This window comes from Sceloporus occidentalis, unplaced genomic scaffold (genome assembly GCF_023333645.1).
Source record: "Sceloporus occidentalis isolate IW3139 unplaced genomic scaffold, rSceOcc1.0.p SCAF_4, whole genome shotgun sequence".
Taxonomy (NCBI): Eukaryota; Metazoa; Chordata; class Lepidosauria; order Squamata; family Phrynosomatidae; genus Sceloporus; species Sceloporus occidentalis.
In genome coordinates this window covers 109,457,929-109,485,131 of record NW_028316984.1, presented here as the reverse complement: position 1 = coordinate 109,485,131, position 27,203 = coordinate 109,457,929, and the positions used below count along the sequence as shown (strand labels likewise).

Below are 27,203 nucleotides of genomic sequence, written 5' to 3'. Positions count from 1 at the left end.
GATATGAATCTTGGATATGAATGCCTTGGACCAAGTTAGGAAGCTTTGTGCATCTGGAAATCACAAGTCTTGACAGGTAAAAATGGAAGAGTATCTAGTCTTATCCCCATCATTCCCATCTTTGGGATCAACTTTGGGAATGGGAAGCAAAATAGGGTTTGAAGGGTGGATGGTTAATTGAGAGACTTTCTTCTATTATACACTTCTTGGGATTAGAACTATATTTTCACCTGTACTTTGATGAGATTTTACATGAACCTTAACTGTCCCAAATTATCAGGATAATCTTTATTTTTTAGATATTTATCATTACTAAAAACGCTATCTCTACATTGCACTTATTTTCCTTGCTGAGTTAAATCATTTAACTTCAGTGACCCCTTAGTATCCGCTGGTATTTGGTTCCAGGATCCCCCATAGATAACAAAATACATGGATGCTCAAGTCCTATTAAATGCAATCACATACTAAAATGGTGTCCCATATTTTAAAAATGGCAAAACGAAAGTTTGCTTTTTGGAATTTATACATTTTTAAAATATTTTCAAACTATGGATGCTTGAATCCGTGGATATAAAATCTGTGGATATAGAGGGCTGACTGTATTGTGTTTGGTGGTGTCCACACTGATGGGAAAACCCATCTTACCATCCCAGGTTCCAGATCCATGAAGAGGACAAGTCCACACAACAGGTACTGATAATGGGCCACACTGACAACACTGTTTGTACACTCACCAGGAGACCCCTCTCCCTCTTTACCCACAGATGATGGGTCAATGGCCATCCTATTGAGCATCAGTACTGTGATGATGTGCACTAGTGGGATCAGTTTATATGTCTAAAAAGAAATGGCATCAAATGAACTACATGGTCCTGAAAGTGAAAGTGCTCGGGGGGGGGGGGGGATTAGCAAGTTCCAGTTAGAAAAAATTCAGTGGCTCACCTGCCCACTGGCTCACACACACACACACACACACACACACACACACACACACATCCCTGCACACTCAGGGTATTCTCTGGAGGTTCCAGTCTGATTTGGAGCAAAGAGGGACTCTTTTTACTCTGAAGAATTACTCTGGAACATGGATTGGGCCTGTGGTCTACCTGTTTTGGCCCTGTGCACTGTCAAAACAAGTTAGTGCGGGAACATATAGGGACAGTGCAGGGACATTTCTTTTTCTTTCTGTGGACAAAACCTAGTGGGCATACATGTGTTCTAGAAGTGTTCATCCTTTACCCTTTGGGCCTAAAACTTCAGTTACTTTCTAATATGTGTCTCCAAAAGTCAGATCTTATATGAACATCAGGGCATTCTTAGGCATGTACATGACACATAGAAAAGAAATGCTTCTTGTATCGCTTTCCTTCCACACCACATCCCTCTTTCCAAACTGCTGAGAAGTATTGCTGGGTGTGTTGTTGGTGGAGTTGGAGCTAAGCTGCAGTAAGAACAATCAGAAGCAGTGTGAAATTAGCAATTAGTGGTAAATTCATTTTGTCCCCATTTCAATATTCATTTAGCCACACTTGTGCTTCTTAGACCTGAATAGGAACTGGAAAATAATTAGATGTTCAAGCCTGTACAAATCAAGTTTGTGATACCCCCACTCTCTCTCTCACACACACACTGCATACAAAAATGCCTACATTGAAAAAGTGTGCAAAAATTACACACTTGAACCATTATATAGAAATGCTCAAGGCCATAAAGGACTAGATACTGAAATGCAAGGTTGCCATATTTCAGCCCCTCAAATGCAGACCTCCAAATTAAGCGTATCATGCATAGCTTCATGTTAGTAAATTTAGCACATTAATAATTGCATTGTTTTTCTGCCACTATGTTTCAGCCTTGACATTATTTACATAATAAGGACTGATTTGAGAAAACATAGCTGAGGGTATTAACAGTTGTTCCACCTCAAACATAAGGATTGCTGGGAGGGAGAGGATGCTATTCCCCAAAGCTTTTGCCCATAAAACTAGGTCATCTTCAAAGTATCACAAGATTCTTGATTTTTTTTTTTTTTTGCAGCAACAAGTATGCTTACATTCCTGAAAAATTTGGAAATCATTCCAATATATAAGGAAAATATATTTTTCAAAGCAAGTACCAATTGTATGTGGCAGCCTATTTTTCTCTCTAACATTGATCACCCATATTTTATTTCCAGTTGACCTTAATATAAATCTTTTCTACATTGCTACTCATGGAATAACTGTTGTTTATGTTCCCTGCTAGGGTTTGTATTGCAGTAAGGGAGTAGGGTGTGTTTCTGATAAACAGAAATATATAAATTTCCTGTGAACATTTACTTAGATGTAAGTATGTCAGAGTTAACTGTTCACATTCCCAAAACAGGTAAACGTGGAGTTAGGGTCTGTGCAGACCACCCTTAAAGGGGTGGCCTTCAGCCACCTGTATCTTCGCCAGATCAGGGCAACCATATGCCAAGGCCCTGATCTGGCCTTTCTGTGGCGCAAAAAGGAACCGTAAAAAGCAGTTCCTTTTGCGCCCTGGAAATGGTGGCTTTATAGCTCTCCTTTGGCACTGCATCATCTAAACACAGCAACAGGAGCATTGTGATGGCGCATGCCATGTGGCTCAGCGCGCAGCATCATGCTGCCATGGGAGTTGGGACATGCGTCATGTGAATGCCATGCCCTGACTTCTAAGTGCTCCTTTTTTGCTGCGCTATGGTACCGTGCCATTTGGTTGCTGCGGTAATGCTGCACAGCAAAGAGAGGTGGCTCCAGCCTGCCTTTTGCAGGTAGTGTGTACCAGGCCAATGAGACAGAAAGCATCCACCTACTTCAATAAGTGTCTGCATGTCTATCCTTTTATTTATTTTATTTATATCCTTCCCCCAATATGTGAGCAATTTTGCTTACAGTGTAGGTTAAAACAAAATGCAGCTGTAACACTACCTAGTACAAATTTAAAAACCATTCAGACCATCCTATTAAAAATAATGGAAAAAGATTTTAAAACATATTTAAAATATAATAAAGATGAAAGTCCCTCATAACCCATTAAAAAAGAAATTCTTCTGCCACCACCAATTAAAAGTCAACTGCTTATCTCAATAAAAAGGCTTTTGCCTGCCAGTGAAAAGAATGCAGAGAGGAGATCAAGGGTGCATATACACTACAGAATTAATGCAGTTTGGCAACACTTAAATGCCATGGCTCCATCCTACAGATTCCTGGAATTTGTAGTTTTGTGAGGCACCAACACTCTAGCAGAGAAGGCTAAAAATCTTGTAAAGCTACATATCACAGGATTCCATAGGATTGAGCTACAGCATTTAAAGTGAGGTCAAACTACTTTATTTTTACAGTGTAGATGCACCTATACTGAGCCTCCCATGGGAGGGAATGGCATTGTCTGAGAAAAGCCATTGAGAAGGCCTTCTCTTGTGTCTTTTATCAAATGCAGTCATGACATGGGGACTGAGAGAAAGCCCTCCACCAGTAATCTGAAAAACTCAGGCCTGCACTCATGAGTTCTTCACATTTCTCTTTTCCTCCTAGTAGCACTGAACATATCTCCATTAAGATGTTCAGGGAAGATAAAATGGGCCTTGTGTTTTTGTCAAAACTCAATAAAGATACATATAATATTGCAACATTTTTTTTGCATTTTAAATAATGATTTTATTAGAGCACTGGGGCATTTTACTTTGCCTTTCATGGGCACTTTGGTCGCATTTACTCTTCCCCTCCCTTCCTATAACTTAACTCTGTTGCCTTCTGTGTGCTGTTTGTAATCCGATCTGTAAAAACAGACATAAGCATTCTTGCAAATATTTGAGGTTTTTCTCCAAAATCACAACATTTACCCAAGGAATTTAAATCTACAATTTCATACTTCATGAAACTGTGAGACATTAGAAACATCATTTCTCAAAGAAGAATAGCCTACAGATTTTTCTTTATAACATACCTTCCAAAAGGGCTAGAATTCTCCCCCCCCCTTTTTTTTTTTTTTTTTAATGAAGGTCCTTGCTGGAAGATACTGGCTGGCATCCATTTATCAACATACTGATAGATACCACCTAATCTGGATAATAATGCAGCCCTTTCAAGGACTCTTGATGGCAGGCCTTTACTCGCCTACAGACAGCCTCCAAACCTCAAACAGTTACTTACCTATAGAAGAACATATGGCATAGATACAGACATGTGTACAAAGCCTTGCCAAAAACCTAGATGCCAGCTCTGCCCACACATCTATTATGGAAATATCATCAGAGAACCTAAAGGTATCACCCATAAATATTAGAGGAACTAATATTTTATGCCATTCTGTGTCAGCAGTGCCTTTCATAACTCTACTTTGGGCAAACAGGCTGGTCCCTGCACTAGAGGATAAATGGGCATAAATCAGACATTAGGAATACACAAAAACCAGTTGCAGAATACTTCAGTCTTCCTGGACGTTCCATCTTGGACCTTGGAACAGTGATCCTTGAACAAAAGAACTACAAAGGAAAATGGAAAGAGAAATACCAGAACAGAAATGTATGTACAGACTACAGTCCATCCGCTGTGCGCTGAACTGAGAAAGTAGTTTCCTGGCACACTACATACATTTCTACACTAACACACACACACACACACACACACACACACACACACACCATTCTCATGAGGGAGCCCTTGACCAATTCATCACACCTCCTCTCTGGTTTCTGCATTACATTCCAATATTCATTCATAACCACATGGTTATCTACTCTCCTCAGCTTAGACAATAATCTTCCTCCTGCCTTTGTCCCCCAATGACCATCATTAAACTGAACGTGTTAGCTCATCTCCCATCCCTACGAAGTTTTTAATTTTAATTGATATTCTCACACACAACTGGCTTATATGGAGTGTGTCTCTGGACTTTCCACTCCACTTCATACATCAGAGGACGTAGGCTCAAGTCCATGAAAGTTCATCCTACCAGCTGCTTTCTATCAGTTAGTCTCAACGGTACTACAAGATCCCTTTGCATACCAATTTTTCAGAATAATGCAAATGCCAATTGAATTCTACAGATGGGTGAGTTAACCATATGTCTGTTTGTGGTCACTGATGAAGTACGCCAGGTGCTGAGACCTCTGAAGGATGTTGGTGGACCTCAGGAGATGATATAATCTGACATAGCCAGATGCTTCTGTAATCCCCCCTCACTCTCCACGGAAGGGCCATGGGGATGGCTTCAGAAGCTCTACATTCGGTCTGGGCCTGGTGTTAGAGCTTAGCATAGTTCCATATGCAGAGTTTCTATGCTATACTGAATCAAGCAGGATTGCAGCCACTGGATAGCATGTCTAAAATTCAGGTAAAACCCAACGCACCAAGTAAAGTGACAACTGTACCTAAGTAAGGTGATAAGCATGTGCATTAAAAAAAAACCCTAAATGCCTTGGGGCCTCAATACTTGTTGGGCAGTTCTCCCTACAAATACCTTCCCTTCACCAAGATATGCCAAGGAAATCCTTTCCTCTATCCCACTGATGGGAATGATACATTGCATGAATCTGTTGAGAAGGTCACCTGTACTGTGACATCCCCACTATGGCTCCTTCTGGAAGTCTCTTTAGCCTTGACAGAAGCCTCCTTCTGGCACAAAGTTAAGAAACCAACATTTTTGAGCCTTGGAGATCATGCTCTGACTTCATTGTGTAGCAGTGGATACAGTAAGCAGTGTGTACATCAAGTTAAAAGTGTATTATGTCATTTTCAATTGACTTACATTTTTATTGTTGCTTTGCTTTATGTATCCTGCCCTGCAATATTTTGGTCTAGGACAGGGTTATTGTTGTTTGTCTTCGGGGCTCTCCAGAGCACCCCAAAAGGATGGCCTGGAGGCTCCCAGTTTCCCTCTGGAGGGACACCACAGCAGCCAAACTGCTCAGCGTCCCTCCGGACCAAAAAGAACCCCAAAAAACCAGGTTCTTTTTGGCACGCAAGGACAACGTCATCAATGCGCCACTGTCACACTGTGACGTGTTTGCAACACAAGCGCAGTGCCCGGAGTTGTGGATGCAGCACCGTGCTTGCGTTGTGCACGTGCGCCACATATGGACGGTACCACATAAAGATGGTGCCATCCACATGTGCTAGGGTTCTGGAGCATGCAGATGCTGTGCGCTCCGGAACCCTAAAATTGGTTTGAGGACAGCGTTTCCCGCCCGTCTGTCTCGGGCCTTCAAGTAATTTCCAATTTATGGAGATCCTAAGACAAATTTATCATGAGGTTTTCTTGGCAAGATTTTTTTCAGAGGGGACTTTGAGGTTGCTTTCCTCTGAATCTGAGAGAGTGTGACTTACCCAGGGTCAACCAGTAGGGTTCCAGGGCCAAGCAAGGATTCACACCATGGTCTCCAGAGTCATACTCTGGAAGAATATAACACTGTAAATAAATAAATAGGCATATATTGGGGAATCACACACAATAGTACTTTATTTAGTGGGAGGTTTACTTTAAAAAACATTTATACGTCAAAAAATGCATTTGAAAGTGACACAGTTTGTGTTTGTGTGTGTGTGTGTGTGTGTGTGTGTGTGTGTGGATTGAAACAAACTGATGATGAACTAACATGGGATGAATTTAACAGTGGAAAATATTAGATCGTGAGCAAAATCAAACTTGGCAGCTTCATTCACCCATGCATGAGATAAAGGATGTTTTTATAAAAGCAATCTTTGGCATTACACAGTGTTTCACAAGCCAGTAAATAGCAAGGTATTGAAAACTAAGTGGTTCAAATGGGTAGCAGTGTAGAAAGTTGAGCCTTTTTATAAGATAGGTGTAAGAGGAGTGGTGTTGTGAACACACAAGAGCATTCTTATTTTTATCAATAAAACCATTGGTGGGTTAGGGGCTTCTGGAGATCTCCACTTTGTTTCCATATTGGCATTCAAATGCAGATTCTTGTCCTGCTTAGCTGAAAAAGAGGCACCTTTGAAGAAATGCTAATAGAAAAAGCCTCTGATAAGGTACTATTCCTAAGACTTGCCTTTCTTTTTCTTTTCTTTTCTTTCTTTCTTTCTTTCTTTTTTTTTTGGTAGAACAGTTCTTTGAAATCTAGACTGAAAAGAAATAAATAAACCATTTCCCTCTTATCAGCCTCGCTTTAATGTGCTCAGAACAGTGAATCTTTATAATGCCAGGAAACCTGTTGGGCGATAACAAGCTTTTCATTTACTGTGCTGATTGTCTGCTGCTTTTCTGTTTCCTGAACACAGAAGAAGGATTCTTAAAAAACAGCAGTTTGTTGCTCATTTCTTTCCCTTTGTGACTTTGTGCTTTGCTGTGTAATATTTACCGAAATGACATACCACTTTAAGCATATGATGAACACTGATGAATCCTCTTTTGCAGGATGAGGAAGGATAGTTTAGCAGTTTCTAACTACAGAAAGTTCTGCGTTTCTTTTATGGTTAAATAAAATACACAGCTTTAAGTGGAAATGCTCCTAAGCTAGCTTGGATTCATTTTGGATGAATTTTTGTCACCTTTTATTTATGCCAGAGGAAGAGAGTCTTTTTAGAAGGGTGCTAAGAACTCAGTATACTTTTTTTGAAATGTACAAAAGATCTAATAATTTTGATCATATAGGGAACAAAATGTCAGAAATAAATCTAGTCTCAGGATAACTGTCTGATTCTGGACTTCGATTGGATTATGGTACTGCATTCTTGCAAATTGTGAAAGGGCTTCAAGCTGCAAAGATAATTCTTAATAACTTTATTATTCTCACTTAGAAGCAATTAAAGTTAAACTGCTTTTTACCTGCCTTTTGGTGTCATCTTTCTTGTGGGCCCATTAGAGCAAAATTAAGGTATTTGAGTAAGATAGCTCATTCATTCCAAATTACTTTCCTGTCTCATGTTCAAGCCTTTGATAGCATACTTTGCGTTTGAATTCAATTTTGGATAGACACTAGGCATGTTAATTAGGTTCTCTTTGTGCTCCTTGTAGTCTAAGAAGAAGAAGAAGAAGCAAAAGGATATTTTCAACACTGACTTCAGGACTTGCATTACAGCCATCACCTCAGTGTTACAGTACAGTACAGTACAGTATACAAGTCCAGAATCTTACAGTTATCTCACAGGCCCATTCCGCACGGGTGTAAAGTACGTCCTGGGGACGTACTAAAGTTAGGGAAAGTGAGTGCCTTACGCATGCACCTAACCTTAATACATCCCCAGTACGTACAAAATGGCGGCACCCATTCCACATGGGGGCCGCCATTACGATGTCACGAATGCGCCGCTTCCAAATGGGGCGGCCAGGCGTGATGTCTTTGTGCCGCACGAGGACGCATAGAACGCCCTTTCTGCGGCGCTAGAAGGAGCTCCGAAACGGAACTCCTTCCGCGATTTGCATCGCTGGTGCAGCCGTCTAAAGGCTGCGTCAGCGATGCAAGGGAGAAAGGGGCCGAGCGGCCCCTTTCTCCTCCTCCCCGCCGCCACCGGGTATCCTTGGGGCTTGAAGCCCCAAGGACACCTCTTTCCAGGCCGTGGGGAAGCGGCCTTTTGCCGCTTCCCCACGGCCTGGAAAGCGGCGGTTCGGGGCCCCAGAGGCTGCCGTTCTGGCAGCTGAGGCCCCGATCCGGTGGGGAAAGGAGCGCCTACAGGCCACCTCAAAGGGGCGGTCTGTAACACGCCACAGTTAACTAAAAGTGGATTGGGGGTGCATTTTAATCTACTAAAATAAAGTCTAGGTCTTTATTATTTTGAAGTCTTATTGATTGTAGATATATTTATAGAGAATTCTCACTAGAACTGCACAGGCCTTTCACAAGATGCTCCAAATCTTTTGCTCCAACTCAGCAAGGATGGAGAAGCCCAGGACCAGAATAGACCAGGGATGGAATACTTAACTAAGGCTGTATCTGCACTGCAGAAATAACCTAGCTTGACCCCAGCTTAACTGCCATGGCTCAAAGTTATGAAATTCTGGGAAATGTGGTTTGTTAAGGCACCAGAACAACAAACTCTGGTGCCTCATCAAACTACAGTTCCCAGAATTCCATAGCATTCAGTCTTGGCAGTTAAAGTCGGGCCAAACTGAATTATTTCTGCAGTGCAGATGGGAAATGAGGGGCGAAACAGACGGGCATAATAAGATGGGCTTCTGAGCGGCTTGGAGGCATGGAGATCACATGACACCCCCCCCCCCCCAAAAAAACTGCCCATCTGTCCCAGGCCCAACACAATTAAAATAGGGAGCATCATGTTATCTAGCTGAACCTACTGTAGCTATATATGTGAAATATCAGGTGCATGTGTAATACACATGGCATACATAGACATTTATGATCTGAAGCTATAATGGATCTTTTGGTGGTGAAGACTAGAGAGCAGCATAAAACATTCAGCTGTCATTCCCTTCCACAGCATCTAAGAAGTAGTTAAAATGAATGGCAGAGGCACTGTTATTTTATTATTTAAGCAAAAAACAAACAAATAAAAAATCCCTACATCCTGAACATCAAATTTCTCATTGAAATGTCCCTATTACAGTGGACCCTTGTTATATGCTGGGGTTTGGTTCCAAGATCCCCGATGGATAACAAAATCCATGGGATGCTCAAGTCCCATTAAATATAATGACATAGCAAAATGGTGTCCCTTATAAAAATGGAAAATCAAGGTTTGATACTTGAAATTTATACATTTTTTGAACATTTTCAAACCGTGGATGCTTGAATCCGTGTATAAAAAATTGTGTATAAGAAGGGCCGACTGTGCTTTTTTTCCCAAATGAGGTATCACAAATTCTCATTCCTCAGTCAAGCAGTTGCTAAATTTCAAAGCTCGTAAATATATGCGCTGAGCATCGAGATATCTAAAATCCCATATGTTTAACAATCAGCAAAGCATGCTAGTCATATCCCTAGCTACAGGTAACTGTGGGGTATATTTTGAAGCTACAGCCAGCAGGGGGCACATAGAAAATAGACTGTAGGGCATAAAAGAAGGAATGGAAAGACTTTGCCTCTCTAGTCATTTTGGGCTATGACTGCCAGAGTCTCTTACCATTGGCCATGATGGCTAGGCCTTCTGTGATCTGAAGTTCAAAACATCTAGAGGGTCAAAGATTCCCACTTCTGGCTTAAAGGCAAAGAATATTGCTAACCCACTAGCCAAAGGAATGAGATGCATGAATAATCTTACTCTGTGGTGGTGGTGACTATGACTTACTTTCAGTACATAGATGTTCTGCTTTTCCACAGGGTAAAAAAGTGTTCCTTTCTGTCATAGTGATGTTCTGTAGCAGCTAATAATAATTGTGAAATGGAGCGCAATCTATCCTGAACTCTCAAAGGGGAGAAAATGCAGCAGCTTTAAACAGAAGAGCATTCTTTAGAACAGAATGAACCCTTGGGATCCCATTCTTCTGATACCACTATGCTTGCAGTAGACTGAATAGCAGAGTATATCTACTAGACTGTCCTAAATTTTTACAGGAATGAGAACAATAGCTGGCTAAATATATAGTTTTCAGCTTCCACTGATTATGGAACAATCATGATACCCCCAAATTCTGAGTGCCCAACAGAATGCACAACAACAGAGAAAAATGCACCAATCTTTGTAACAAAGTAGAACAATTGGGAAAGAAAGAGAAGTATGTGTCAGTTCTAATATTCCTTTTTTTAAACAAAAGAAGGAAAGTTTCACAATGGCTGATAGAAATGTGCATTCTGGACTTCAGTCACAACATACTTTGGGGTCATACTATGGATCACTGTAGTTTTGCAGTAATGAAACTGTAAATCAAAATGATATACAAGGTGCAGTGACTCAGGAATGTTCTCTAAGGTTCAGTGAGAAAGGGTACATTTTAGGGGAACTTTGAGGAAGAGGTCATACAGAGCCTGTTCATCTGTCAGCATGAGCAGCAGGTTGTGCCTTGTGTGTTTAAAACAATGTTAGAGATCAAGCCTGACAGAGATTTCATGTCATCAGACCACCTCAGCAAATATCAGTTGAACAGTTCTACCTCAATGTGTGATGAAATGACAAGCAAAGTATGTGAGAATTATTATCCCGAGTAGCAACAGTTAAGGGAGAGTAGGTTCTTAATTTGCACCGGAAGCAGGGGTGGTAAAATTGACAGTGAAGGTAAAGAAATAGAAATGGTAGCTGAGATAAGACATACATACATACAGTAATGACATACAGAAAAATAATACCTTACATAAGGGAGGGAGTTGAGGTCAGTGAGAAACAGATGGGCATCAGCTATAGGAAAGAAAAAGGAAAGGTTTAAAGGACCTGAAGAGCAAAGAAAAATGATATTAGAAGAAGGGGCATTTTAAAAATGAGGAATGAAAGGAAAGATAGAAAAATCATGATGAAACCTGATGAGAAAAACTGCATGACAATTAAGAATTGTCTAGTCAAATTAATGGTTTCCAACTTGCTCTGCCCTATTTCTTTCCCACTGAAGTCTAATTTTATTATCTGATTCTGTCAGGCCAATCCAGATGATTTTTAAAACTATACATTTTAAATGAAGAATTTTAAATGTAGATTATTTAAACATGTACTGTATATGTCTTGTTTGGTCTTTTAAACGGATGTTTTAACTGATGTATATTTGTTGGTCTGTTGTTGTTCCCTGCCTTGATCCATGAGAAGAGTGGGTAAGAAGTTGTTGTGGTTCAAAATTAAAAAAAAGAAGAATTTTGTAATGGTATGCTTTATTACCATTTTGAGTTCCTTTGCAATCATTTCCATGTTACCAGTGCATGTACAGGAACTGAAAGAACACAAGTCAATGAATTAATCAGCCAATTAACAAAATATTTGTATTTACAATTACAGGGGGAAAAATCATGTATTATTTTAACAGTTGGGTGAAACACCACACAAAAGAACTCTGAGGCAATAAATCCTACAACCACAACCCAAGATTGCTTTTCTCCCAGCATTATATTGATGTATATGATATGTATGTGCAGCAGCTGAATACCATACAAATAGAATCCTGAAAGCATATTATCACAAGCTTTCTTTACACTGAGTTATCACTGTCTGTGTTACCATTGGCAATGTAAGCAGGTGGGAGAAATAAAAAAAGTGCAGTGGTGCAGCACAGGGCCCACAGTGAGGAAATTGATGTTAACAAGATTGTGTTCATACCAAATAAAAGCACTCTTTTAATAGTCATCTCTTAAATTTATAAAAAGGCATTACCCCTCCCCCAGTACTGCAGTTTGAGCCTTGCTGCCTAAAAATACAATTGCTTCATGAAATTCTTGCTTCTCTTCACTGTATAGAGAGAGGGAGAGGCAGTCACTGAAAGCAAGGGATTTCAACCCCCCCCCTTTTTTTTTTTTTTTTTTTGATTCTAGAGGGCGAGGGGTTGCAGATGCATCATTCTGTTCCGAATGGAAGGACTGGAGTAACTTGGTTTCCCTCTCCACATCAGACTCTTTAGCATGGTCCTATTGAAATGTCTCCACAGTTCTTATTTATGAAAGCCTCACCCTATGTTTTTTTCCTCCTCCACATAAAATTCTTTTGTAGTTTCTTGTCCCTCTCATCTATAATCTTCATGCCACCTCAAAACAAGTATACTCTTTTCCAAGGCAGCCTCCCACTTCTCTTACCATGGTTGATGCCCCCTCCACAAACTTAAGCCATCATCACCATTCCAACTGCAGTCCCACCAGGCTTAGCCTGTTCCAGAGAGCACGGAGAGTAAATGACTGCCCATTACTCAGCATGTAAATCATATCCAGCTCCCACATATCAAGAGGTTCCAAGATGGGGTTCCAAGACAGCCCTGAGCTGGGTCCATCCCATTTTTGAGACATCAGCAATCACCTCTGGAAAAAGAGCTGATTTCTAGAACTACAGAGACCTTCACTGAATCTATCTCTGCTGGTTATTCCCACAGTTTGAGAATGTTCTTTTGCTTCTTGGGCTACAGCTACCAGAACCCCCTAACAGGCATTGTCAGTGGCCAAAGACCTATGTGTAGAAAGTTCAGGACAAAGGAAGAAGGTGCTGTTGCTAAGCTGTGGAGAGTTAAATTAGAGATGAGAATGAAAAAAGAGTTGGAGAAAAGAGAGAATGAGAGAGAAAATGAGATGCAGCTAAAAGTGGATGGGGTTGGAAAATGGGATGGGCAGGAGAGAGAGAAGCAACCATATGCTGACAGATGAAAATGACCCTGTGTTGAAGGAAAGAAAGAAGTAGAGAGGAGACCTTAAGGAAAGCATGGAATGGGACAGAGAATGGATGCCAGAAGGTGATGGTGGAAGAGGTGGAAGAGGAACGGGAACAGCAAGACAGAGAATGAAAGAGGGGAGATGGGTAAGAGGAGGCAAGAAAATGTATGAAGAAATGAATGGATGGATTAAAGGAGGGATGGAAGGAAGGAAAGAAAGAAAAGAGAACAAGATTGCAAGGGAAGAAAGGGGAATCTGGCTAGTGTGAGATGGAAATAGGGAGGGTATAGAAGCAAATCAGAAAAAAATCAAAGTGGAAAGGCAGAGTGGATTGGGACAGAATTATGCAGGAGAAAAAAACAAGAAAATGTATTGCGAGGAGAGAACTGAAAGGAAGTCAAAATGACTCAGTTTGGGAGGATGCAAGGGTGATGGGCTGGATTGTGAGCAGGTGGAAGCAAGAAACAGAGAGGCAAAGGATAGATGAATGTGAAGAATGGCTTGAGGCAGCCCCTGTGACCACAAGCAAGGCCATCCCTCCTGCTGCACCATCTCTTGCTCTCAGAGAGCGTTGTGGCCACTGCTTTTCCTCCACGTCACCAAACCTAATAAAATCTCACAATGGCAAGCTAGCAGCCAATGTGAGAGAAAGAAGATCAGGAAGAGCACAAGAAGAGGCAGAAGGTTTGGGAGCTGCAACACAGATGGAAAGACCCTCCAGTGCTTGGTGATTGAGGCTGCTGCTAGATACCAAACACTGACAGTCTGTCTGTAGAGCGCATCTAGGGTCTGGTCACACTACAATATGTCTTAAATATGAGAAATTTGGTTTCCCATATGATGTGGATATGGGGCAGCAACTTTGGCCCCTACATAAGGGATTTTCCATGTCTGGAAAACCTATATTGTCCATATCAAGCCTGCTCCATCCATTTCACGTGGCTTCTAAATTGGACTGTTTCCTTTCTGTCTTTGACAAAGCTAAACCCTTTAGCCATGTTGGGCTGTGTCCATGGAAACACAGATACTGATAAGCATAAGTTACCTGCACATATTGTTCATTTGGCAGAAATCCTTCCGGTTTTATATGAAAGCTTTTGATCCAGGTAAGGATGTGTCAGCCAACTGCAGAAGTGATTTTGGAGTGGCTCATATAGAAGTAGGTTTTCTCCTGCTACACAGATGAGCAGGCAGATAAACAACCTACTTGGAATCTAATATTACAGTTGTCTTTGGTTCGATACTGAATATGATAGCTTAATGAAAGGCAGTGACACAATGGATTTTAAGTCATTTGAATCTGACTCTACATCTTCTGTTTCTACAGGCTCATGCCTTTTAGTTTTTGTGCCCCAAAATTGAAGCCTTGGGTCGCTTTCTGGTAGAAAGGTGGTATAGACATAAATACATAAATAAATAAAATTAGCTGAGGTTATTGCAGGGTGAGATGGGAATAATGCCCATTCTAGTGTTTATTTCTTTATTGTCCTATGGATCTAATATGCCCAGCTCATACTGGACTTCAGTTTCATCAAGAAACTGAAGTCAGACCTCACAGTCACACACAGACAAAAACCTTGCATCTTACTCTTCCTCATTGTCCTGTATGTTGCCAGCATACACTTGCTGTATCTGTAGATATCAGTGATGGGCAACTCTTTGGGGACCAAGAAGCCCACAAATTTTTCTTACTGTGTACCCACCTACATACGCAGTATGACCAAGCCCTCCATTTTCCTCCACAGTCCCTCTCAAAATGGTGGCAGGAAGTGATGGTAAGCCATTTCCTGATACCACTTTGAAAGAGACTACAGAGAAAAGAGAGGTATTTGAAGATAGTATGGGCTACTTATAGGGTTGGGATGACATATTTTTATGCATTTAGTAGTGTTTCTATGTGCCATTTGTGACATTTTGGGGAATGGGGGCCTTTAAGGTGCTGGCAGGATGCTTCAAGGGCCATAAATATGGGGGCCAGGGGTTACATATGGGTTTTGAGGCCACACTTTGACCATGCTTCACATATATGTTACATCAGTAAGACAACATAAAAATAACCTTACTACAATAATCCCTACAAGTACAACATGACTGTTTTTATTCATACCTCCTACATTTTGTTTTGCAGTTTTTATCAGTGTACATCAGTAGACTAAAGTAGAATTAACTAGTGATTAAAATTGCAGTTGCAACTTATGGTGCTTGCACAAAATGTGGTACAGTTGATGTAGCTCTTCATACATTTCCTCCTCACAAACAAGGATCAATAATTTCTCTAGTTTTCTCCATCTTATGCAAGAACACAACAAATTGTGTGTGGTTTATAAGTTTTATCTATATGTTTCAGGAACTGTTTCCAGGAATTATTTTGCACAGAAATTCATATGTTTTCTGCATAGTTTTTCTGTGCATTTTATACTGTTTTTCCCCCAGAAGAAACATTCATTTCTGTGCAAAAATCATTTTTTCTTGCAATTAAAGCCTTGTGCATTTTTGTACAAATCATTTCCCCAGATTTCTCCAACTGTGAAGCATCTCAAAGCCCCACTGGTTTTCTGAGTGGGGTTTCCCAACTGTTGGGAAATATTTTTTTCCCCAATAAGGAAGTTAAATTAAGGAATATTCTTTCAGTCTCTATAATTAAGTTCTTCTTTTAATGAACAATAGGAGATTTTTAATGTGCTAGTCTCAGTACTGTCAAAGTTAGGAAACAATTATATTCTTATGATGTAGGCAGACTTGTCCAAGTGCTCTTAGTTTCATCACCTCTTGGGAGATAAAGAGATATCAAAATGCTGTCATATACAGCTGGATTCCCACATTCACTGGCGTTCAGGCAGGCAAACCCACCTCCATCCATGAAAGTGGTAAAAACATGAATATAAATAAATATTTTTTTTAAAATCATGAATGTTATTTTTTTTTTACTTGAGGCAACATTTCTCCAGGAAACTCTTAAGTCCTCCAGTGACATTATTATTATTATTATTATTATTATTATTATTATTATTATTATTATTATTATTATTCCTTGTCCCCACCTACCATTTAAGGACTGAATTTATCAAACCTTCTACTAGATACTTTAGCTGCCAGGGCAACAGTTTATACCAATGCCACAGGGCTTGTGTTGTTCTGAGTAAGATACCACACTTACACGATGTCTGAGAAAGTGCAAACACGTGCATACTGGAATTTCCACCAGTATAAAGCCACAGCATGATTCTGGCCACAGTTTTATTATCCTTTTCAACAAAGGGAGGTGTGTGTGTATTGCAGCTAAGTCTTGATCTTGGGGGAAATCACCTGTCATGTGCATAGAATTTGAGGGGGGGGGGATATACAAAATGCATATTTGTTGAGAAATACGTTCATCCACATGCATACAAAAAGGTATGTAAAAATGTCATACAGAGTTTGAAAAAAAACCCTACCAAAATGGTGTGGTAAAAGGAGAGAACAAATGTAACTTTGGAAAAATTAGAAGAATGACTGAAATCAAACCTGAGTGGCTCATCCATCTCTACCTCAGTGGTCTTACAAACATTGTCTCATTCTAGCTCCCTTTACCCCCCCCCCCCCACACTTCCGAAAGGAAAAGTCTCATAGGAGACATTCAGTGCTGTTAGCAATGTCTTAATGCAAATTCTAAGGCTGGTCCCACAATGGAAGCAATGGTAGGAGGTGTCTCCTTGCACCAGCACTGGGAGCTTAGCAGCTGTTGTTGTGGAAATCATGGCTGTGTAAACCTGCACTAAGTCCTAATATAACACCTTATCTGCATTGTGCATTAAGCCAGTGATTCTCAAACTCTTGTGACCTCTTTTACATCTACATGTGGATGTCATGCCCCCTGCCCCCACTCAATCTAGTATATAAATAAAAATATTTTGTTTTAGTGTGCATATTTTCAGTTCACACAATCATGTATATTCATATTTTAACATTTTATAGGGCAATAGCTCTCCTTCTCCCTCTTTCAGAGGCTACAAGCTTCCTTCTTGCCTTTCTCTTTCCTTCCAGGAGGAAAACTAAAAAGGGAAGCAGAGGAGGAGGGATCAGGGCCTCCAAGTCTGCACCATCCTTAAGCAACTGTTGCCCCCCACGGTGTCCTGCCCCACAATTTGGTAACCACTACATTAGGTTTTTAATAAATCTGTGCAAGGATAAAAACAAAGCAAAAGAGAGAATGAAAGGGAGAAGAAATGAACCATAGAAGTTTGCTGGAGAAGATCATACATGTTTGGTTTGCTTTGGTTTAGTGTTTTGGTTTTTAAAATCTTTCATTTATTGGCTTATGATAAGATGTAGCATGTGGGTGGTTAGAGTCTATCTGCTATTTAAAAAAGAGAAAGAGAAAGATCCATCTTCTAATTCATTTTTTATGGAAAAGGAGCCTATTTGCAGTCTGAAATACCAAGCTGCTAATACTGTAGAGCAGTGCAAACGAGGATTTAATTGTTCAGTTTTCATTGGCATACATGAGAGGTAGGAGAACAAGAGAAATTGAACTCCTCTATTGAACAGATTATTCAATGACAGAAAAAAGCTTCTGTTTCAAAATACGTGCATTTTGTGCAATTTGTGCAGCTGAAAGAAAAAAGCTTAGAAAGCTGAAGTGTGTCTTTATAGGAATAGAGAACAAATAAAAATTAGAATGATGATTCTTGATCTTAAGTAATATGTAATCAATTGTGGATGGAGAACTTCCTTTTTCAGTTGTTAACTGAGATCAATGATCCAAGATAACAGGGCATTTTAAGGTATTTGACTCATAAATGATCCTATGGAGAACTAAACGGTGCATTTTGCAACTTGTTGTATGGAACTTTTTGTGTACTTCAAAGGCAATGCATTTTCTAATGCTTGATGAGAAAATGTTCAAGCTGGTAAGGTTTATTCTTGGCCACATTGTGTTGGCTACACCTATTTTGCCCTTGGCAATGCTTTGACAAACTGAAATTCACACCCCTTGGGCATATTTCTGAACGTTATTTATAAGCCACAAACATTGTTTCCAGGATGCAAACACCAAATGGCAGACTACCATGGCAGTTTTTGTGGCTTCCAAATTGGCTTGCACTACTGATATTCAAAGACAAACCATAAAACTCCATTGAAATGACCGTTTTCTGCTTTATTTAAAAGAAGCTTCTAGTGTTATAAGCAAATTTTAACGGCGTGGCAACTGGAAGAGGATACAGTGCATGATAGGTATTAAGCAGGTGTTGAGCAGAACAGCCCTGTACCCAACAATATTGTCCACCTCTATTCCACTGGATTCCATTAAAGGGCTTTAAAAAACCACACAGTTAATGTGCAATGACAAAGTGTTACTTGAAAATCTATGGCACTACTTTTATAATGTACAGCTAGGCTCTATGCATATTGACTTGGAAGTAAGGAGAACAGTTCTGCAGATACCAGGGACAGCTAAAAATACAAACAAATGGGTCCTAGAACAAATCAAGCCTGAACACTCCCTGGAAAACAAAATGACTACATTGAGGTTGTTGTACTTCAGCCACATCATGAGAAGGCCTGATTCATCAGAAAAGACAACAATGCTTTGAAGGGTAGATGGCAGTAGGAAGAGAGGAAGGCTGTATCTACACTGCAGAAATAATTCATTTTGACACGACTTTAACTGCCATGGCTCTGTGCCATGAAATTCTGGGAACTGTAGTTTGTTGTGGCATTAGAGCTCTCTGACAGGGAAGCTAAATGTCTCACAAAACTACACTTCCCAGAACCATGTCAGTTAAAGTGGTGTCAACCTGGATTATTTCTGGAGTGCAGATGCAGCTGAACACTGTATACCAGATGGATAACCTTAATCAAGGTGGACATATCTGAGATAGCAGGACCTGAGCAGAGCTGTTGAGGATAGCATGTCTTGGAGGTGTCTCATTCACAGGATTGTCATGAGTCAAGTCCACTTGAAGGCAGTTAACAACAACAAGTTTCCTTATATCCAATGGGGCTTTTTTGTAAGTAAGCATGAATAAAATTGCAGCCTTCATTCAGCAATAGTGATAGTAGACTTGGGTGTTCTAACTCTACGTCTCTTACTCAGTGGATTAGACTAAAGTTTCCAGGCGATCTATACCATTGGATCAGTTAAGACAATGGCAGTAATAGCAGTTGTCTTGCAGCTGCCTGCCAGGTCTGTCCCACTCATTGTAATTTCCAGTAAAACTAAAAGAACAGGAATAGGCAAATAGGAGACTGCAAGAGTATAGACATCAGAGAACAAGGAGTTAAAACTACATCAGCCAGAGTGATCAGATGTGTTCTTTCTATAAATTGTGACTTCATGGTATTGTACTGTATCATTTGTAATCTGTGTTGCATGTATACATCATTGTTTATAACTCCTACTTACACAATATGAATAACAACTACAGTTGCTGGGGGTGGAGGTGGTGAACAATACAGTTCACAGTAGTTGTGTGCCAGTGTTATTGATCTTCATGGGGTATGAGGTGAGGTGGCCTGAGGAAATTTGTCAACAATTGCACAGATCAAATATGGAAGATCCAAGAATGGAATAGTCATCCACCTGAAGAGGCTAGACATGCAATTTTATAAGTAAAGGACTGTGCTGATCTATGACTGTAACAAAGATGAACTGAACTGAACTATAAGTAAAGGACAAATCTGTTTTATAATGAAAAGATATGTGTGAAGGGGGGTGTTTTGCACCATAATCCTGTGACCATGGTGCAGTAACACATCTCTGTGTATTCAGATTTGCTTTCTTGTTGTTGAAAACAGGAGAGAAAAGTGTTCCATGCAGCAACAGTTAGAAAGCCCAGTGTGTACAACACACTGAAGTGCAACCTGTCTGAAGAAACAGTTGCTTCAGAAATAATCAGGAAAAACCCTGTTGTCATCTGACAATGACTGTTAATGATAGTTGTTGGCAAACTATAGCAATATTTATTCAGTCCCGGAGAAAGTACAAGGCTAAGACAGATGAAAAGGACTGTGTGGGCCTATGTGGATATGACTCTGTTTTTGGGATTGCAGAGTAAATGGGTGGGCTGAAATATGAAGCTGTGATTTAAACAGACATGCATCCTACTGAAATCTTAAATGTCATAAAATGCAGGCTTCAAAGACCTGAATTGTGCTCTTTTAAAGAAAATTATAACTCTGATTCAGTAGGTGAGTAGGGCTTCTCCCTCATTTTCTGTAGGATGACTTACAGCCTTGTTTTTTGCCTTCCATACTTAACATATCTGGCCTCTGCTTTCAGTGTGTTAAATGATCCTACAGCACAAAGCCATAAATGCAGAGAGCTATATAGGGCAAGTAATTAAACCCAAAATAAGCATAGCAGCCTCCTACTAATTGCCCCAGAGTTAGAGACATGGGACCCTCCAGATGTTGTGCTGTAACTTACATAAGGTATAGTCAACACAGCCAATGGTGAGGAACAATGAAAAGCTGCTGTCTGTAGAACTACACATTTGGCATTTCTGGATTAATCAACATGTACCACAAGCAGAAACAAACACAGTAAAGCACAATATCAATGGCCACTGAACATGTAACAAAGCAGCTAAGGTCTAATCTGCACTGCAGAAATAATGCAGTTTGACTTTGCTTTAACTGCCATGGCTCAATGCTATAGAATTCTGGGATTTGTAGTTTTGTGGGATATTTAGCCTTCCCTGTTGGAGTGCTCTAGTGCTACAATAAACTAAAAATCCCATAATTCCATAGAATGGAGCCACGACAGCTGAAGTGGTGTCAAAGTGCATTACAGTTGGCCCTCCACATTTGCGGCTTTGACGTTTGCGGCTTTGATTATTTGCGGGTTTGATTAATATGTTCTCTCTAGGAATCTCTAGGTACTCCAGCGTGACTCTGCCAGAAGTTGACCATAGAGTTGTGCTGAAGAACCTAGAACAAAACACTTCTCTAGGCATTTTTAGGTCCTCTAGCATTATTTTATGATCAACTTCTGGCAGATGTTGACTATAGAGTTGCACTGGAGGACCTGGAAGTTCATAGAGAGGTGTTCTTTCAGGGAAAAAGAAGATTGCTTTTTTTCCACATTCAAGGGGATACTTCACCCCTAACCCCAGCAAATGTGGAGGGACCACTGTATTTCTACAGTACAGATCAGACCTGAGCTGTGCCATACTACACACAAAGGCAACAATTCAACAAAAAATAGTGTTGCTATCCCTCCTAGGATTGCTACTCAGCCTTACTTTAGGTCAATCTCCCCTTCCCCAGAGATATTAATGAGTAGAAAGTGAATCCAAGATACTCTTTAGGACACAGTTGCTCTCTAGGACACTGGGATATATTTCAGTTAATGGCCTCCCTTTCCCTAAGTGTTCAAAAATCATAGGGCATCATTACACAAATTCAGTCCCCTTGGATGAGCAAATCTAACATTTATTTACAAGCATACAAACAAAGCATAGAGGACTTCAGGAGGCAACTAAGCTGCTTTTTTGTTTATTAAATTTGTATCTGGCCTTTGCAGTAGCACTCAAGGCAGCTAACAGCAATAAAATACAAAGCAAAAGGCAATTTATGTATAGGCAGGCAAAGAACATCCGTGAAATAAATTGATGAAAGAACAATGGCAGCACATTTACAATATGTAACCACACATTTACAATGGTTCCAGTAACAGCTTGTGAGGCCAAAGGCTGAATAAAAAAAACACATTTGCTTGCTTAGATGAGAGCTATTTGGCAAGCAGTTCCAAAGGCTGGGAGCAGCCACAAAAGAGACCGTCACTGAAGGTCCAAGTAAGCATGCTTCAGGTAATGATCCTGTACCATATCACCCAGCTGCAACTCAAAATATCCACTCCAGTTCAAAAATCCTGGATTTCTTTATTCCTGTATTTTGTCCATACATAGACTGCCATTGCCCTGAGGCTGTCTTGCTGGGATCTCATTTCTAGAACTAGATAGAAATTGTAAGCAAAAACCAGGCAAGAATGACGTTTCAGTTTGTTTGTTTGATTAGAGTTTACCACCATTTCCAAATGTCTTCATATTTGAAGAGAATGAGAGATTTTAAGAGGATGAAAGAGAAGCCAAAATCAGACAGATATACCCATCCAAGCGTAGAGTTTTGAATGTTTGGTCTTTAATGTAGGGGTAGGACCACACATGGTTTTCAGCACCCTTTTTGTGTTTCCTGAAGCCCACAAGGACACCTTTCAAAGACTGCACTCACCCATTCTTTCCAGTGGGAAAAATGTCCTGCAATTACCCAGACTTTCACAAAAACAGATGTAACAGATGGTCTTTACTGCCTTTCCTCCATGATCCCAGCCCTTAGAAAGAAAACAAAACAAAATATAAATGAAAATTGGCTGAAAATACAGACAAAACATAATGAAAAGGACTTTTGGGTCATTCAGAAAGTGTCATTACTGCCCATGTGGAGGGAGATAAAAAAAATTAGACACTATCCCCAATGCAATTGTCCACCTCTACTTTAAAGTCTGTGTTTGGTTCCCCATGTATTGAACCATGCTGTTAGGGCTGAGTTAGGTGCCTCATATTTGATTCCTATTCTGACATGGGTCTTTCTATGCTGACAGGAATTGTACCTATTAACTTTGGCTAATGCAGATAATTGAGAAGGTCCTAACAGAGTGTTTCAAACAAAAGAATGGTAAATATGCACTTCTTCACATTCAGGGTGACAATTCAACATGCTCAACAAACAAACTGATAACACCATTATTCTTTAAATATTTAAATTAGTCTTAGGTGCTAGTTGTGTTTCCCTCTTTCTGGATGTAGTAGTGAGGTCTTAATATAAATTTCCTATATTTTCAAAAGGAGAACGACACAGAGATTGAGAGAGAGAAGGAAGAAAATCTTTGGTGAACTTTTAAACTTTGTCCAACAGCTGCCTAGTGTCTTGCTGGACTTAGCAGGCAGGGAGATAAGAAGCAGAGACCTGAGGGAGAAATAGATGAAGAAACCAGAAGGCAGGAGGAAGAGAGATCTAAGAAAAGGAGGCGTCAGGAGAAAGAGCTGACAAAACAAATCTCATGGAGGATCGAGCCACAGAGGCTATTCACCAGAAAAGTGTGAATAAATAAGTGATCTTTAGTGGCAGGAAAATTGCTGGTCAGAAAGTTAAAGATTTAACAACTCTAAAGAACTAGACCTTAAGAAGGAAAGGAGGGCTTTGATAGAAAACATCAGTTTTATCTAACTACAGTACTCAAACTTTTTCTAGGTCAATGATTGCTATTTTTCTTAATAATCCCTGAGTTATGCTTGACATTTGGTAGTCCTTGCCTTACTTACCTCCACTCCATGCTGCTGTCATTCTGAGTATACACCTCATTTTTCTACAACAGTTGAATGACTTAGTATCCTATTTATAAAGAGTTATGCTAATAGAGCCAGTTTCCAACATTATTTTTCAAACAGATGCACAGGACATGGCCACAGACAAGAGGTTTTGTAACATCCAAATAACCAGATGTGAGCCTGACGTGTATCAAATGTGCCAGCTTCAGAGCTCATTGCCAGATGTTTGTTTTCAATTCACATTAGACTATTAAGAGGTTATAATATCTGCCCCCTAGGGTTTCCCCCCTTCCATCCATCTGCTCTTCATATGCTTTGTAAAAGCTTGACTATGTAAGATTTTATTTTTCATCTTAACAACTACCCAGTGAGGTAGGTGTGGCAGTGAAAATAACTGGCCTCAGAAGATCACAAAGTAGTTTTGTGAAGGAAGAAAGTGCTCTTTTAAAAATGTCTGAGAGAATTGAAATGTCTCTTATGCCCAATGGAGAGATTTGCTGTTTTTGGTTGCTACACACTTCAGCAGATCTTAGACCTTCTTCCTTTCCTTTCCTTTCCTTTCCTTTCCTTTCCTTCCCTCCCTCCCTCCCTCCCTCCCTCTTTCTTTCTTTCTTTCTTTCTTTCTTCCTTTCTTTCTTCCAGCACCTCCCTTGGGAAGTTGTTACTGACAACCAACCATTGTAGAGTAAGCAACACTTTCATCTCTTGATTATTGGCTAGTGTTTCCATAGAACCTTGAACCTTGCATTATAGGCTGACCACATTACTTGATGCTCCCTTGGATTGATGCCTTTGCTTTATTGCTTTATCCAAGTGACTTGGACTGCCTAGGCTCTGAGAATTGTATATGTCTGACTGGTACGCTCCTGTACATACCTGGAGCTGCTACTATCTTATCTGCCTGATGGACTTTGCTAAGCATTTTGGCCTGGTTGGCTGCCAGGACAGAACAATTATTCACTTTCTTAATATAAATATAAAATGTAAATAGTATTACCACATATTTACAAAACTTCATTTTAAATAATATTTTTCCGAGGCTCCTTTTGTAGTATAAAGTGATAGAATTTGGGTGCCCTTTTAAGTACAAAGGCTCCATCCTATGGAATCCTAGGATTTGTACTGTAGGGAGGGATGGTTTCCCATAGAGCTCTAGTACTGCCTCACACTACAAATCCCAGTACTCTATAAGATGCAACCATGTCAGTCAACGTGGCATCAAGGTGCTGTAATTGTGCAGTATGAACAGGCCCTTAGAAACCTTTCTTGTGACTCAGCAAAACTCACTGTACAACATGTGGATTTTAAACTGAACAATATTTACTCATTCAGCTTTTGGATCCTGATGGCAAAACTCCCCTACAATTTTTCATGCCTTCTTAGAACATTAGACTTGATGGAATATTCACTGGAAGTTATCCAGTGTCATGATAGGGTTTCATTACATCAGTACAGATCCTAAGGTGGTCAAGATGAGAAAAATTTACCTCTGCAAAAGAGAGATTCTTGAATTCTTACACTGATGCACATGCATATTAATGACACACTATGTTGTTTTATGTTTAAAAATCTGTGCAATTAGATAGAGTAACACTTCTTGTAGGTATCACATACTTTATCTTATGGACCATTATTTGACCATATGGGCCATTATCTAGTTTGCAACTAAATTGATATATTGAGAATGGAAACCTCAATAAGGGCATAGTGATCATGCTTAATGCCCCCTTGTGCCAAGAAAGAAGGATTTAGGTGGCAACAAGTGATATCCAAAAGTAGCAGATAAATTATTTTTAATAATAATAATAATAATAATAATAATAATAATAATAATAATAATGAGGCCCCATCTAAGGTTTCCAATTAGTCAGGGTGTCCCTCAGTTGCTCATGGACTGTACATGCAAGTAAAACAGGTTTGAAAATATTGCTAGGGTTTCTCCAATGTGACCACTGTCATAGATATGAATGAGAATGATAACACTGTAAAGCAGGAGAAGCCTGTCTCCATTTACCACAGTGTTGCAGAGACCCTAGTAGTGTAGAGGAAGGCTGGGACATAAGTACTAGGGTGACCCAGTGTCAAAGGGAAATGTTTCAACATCCTTACACTAGTGCAAGGTATGAGGAACACATAATCCTTTTGTGCCAGGATTAGGTAATAACAACAACAACAATAATAATTTTTATCCTGCTTCTCCAACCAGATCAAAGCAGCTAACAATAAAAGCATCAGTAAAATATACACTCATCCCTCCATATTTGCGGCTTTGATATTTGCGGCTATGATTATTCACGGATTTGATTAATATGTTCTCTCTAGGAATATCTAGGTCCTCCAGTGTAACTCTACGGTCAACTTTAACCAAAAGTTGCAATGAAAGACCTAGCGATTCCTATAGAGAATACTCTACTAGGCATTTGTAGCTCCTCCAGTGCAGTTCTATGGTCAGTGTCTGTTAGACGTCGACCACAGAGTTGCCCTGGAGGACCTAGAGATTCCTAGAGATGTGTCCTCTCAAGTAAAAACATGGTGTTTTTGTTATTTGCGGTTTTTCCATATTCACAGGGGTCTTGTGCCCTTAACCCTAGCGAATATGGAGGGACAAGTGTAATAACAACTTATTATCGTTGTATCTCTAACTCTCCCCAACCCTCCCATCTACAATAAAATACAATTAAATTATTAAACCATTATTAAAATAGTTATTAAAAGTAAGGCAGAGGCAGTTAGAGCAGTTGTTGACCAACTGATGAAATTAATAAAAGATTACTAAAAGTTAATATGGAAAGGCCTGTTGGAAGAGATATGTCTTGATTGCCTTTTTAAAGCAATCAAGACTGGTGATATTTCAGGTCTCTTCTGGCAGGCTATTCTATAATTTATCCAGTTGGACTCTGTGAATCATTTTGTGTTAACTGCCTTTGAGTCAACTAGACTCGTGGTGGCCATGTGAAAGACAGTTCCAAGACAAAACAAACAAACAAACAAACCCAGCTTCATTTATATACCGCTTCATACCGAACTAACAGTGTCTAAGAAGTTTACAACTGTAAGATAATTGCCCCCAACAAGCTGGGTACTCATTTTAGCAACCTCAGAAGGCTGCAAGCCTGAGTCAAACTTGAGCCCTTTTGCTGGTACTGAACTCGCAACCTTATGGTTTATGAGTGAGTGGCTGCAGTACAGTCATTTAACCACTGCGCCATCAGGGCCCTTGTCCTCAACTGCTTTGCCCAGGTTGCGCAGGCTCAGGGCCATGGCCTCCTTGATTGAGTCTATCCATCTGGTATGTGGAACTTTCTACTGTCCTCCACTTTTCCTAGCATTATTAGGTTTTTTCTAGTGAGTTATGCCTTTTCATGGTGTGACCAAAGTATGACAGCCTCAGTTTAGCCAGATTTGATCTGTTCCAGAACTTTCTTTTTATCAGCTTTCTTCACTGTCCAGCTCTCACAGCACTACATGGTGAGAGGAAATAAAATGCCTTGGACAATCCTAACTTTAGGTTCCAGTTTTATATCTTTTCACGTTGGGATTTTGTGTAATTCATTCATGGCTACCCTTCCCCATAATAGTCTTCTGTTTTCTTGAATGCAGTTTCAGTTCTGAACAATGATTGATCAGATATGGGAAATCTTTAACTATTTCTGTTTCCCTGTCATCTATATTGAATTCATTTAAATCCTCCATGAATC

The 27,203-nt window shown here is 40.0% G+C and overlaps 1 protein-coding gene across 1 annotated transcript in view; it reads left to right on the top strand.

Moving 5' to 3' along the window:
• LOC149314495 (spondin-1) overlaps nt 1–27,203 on the top strand; it is a 437,456-nt gene that overhangs the window by 252,094 nt on the left and 158,159 nt on the right. The gene's annotated exons all lie outside the window — the stretch shown is intronic.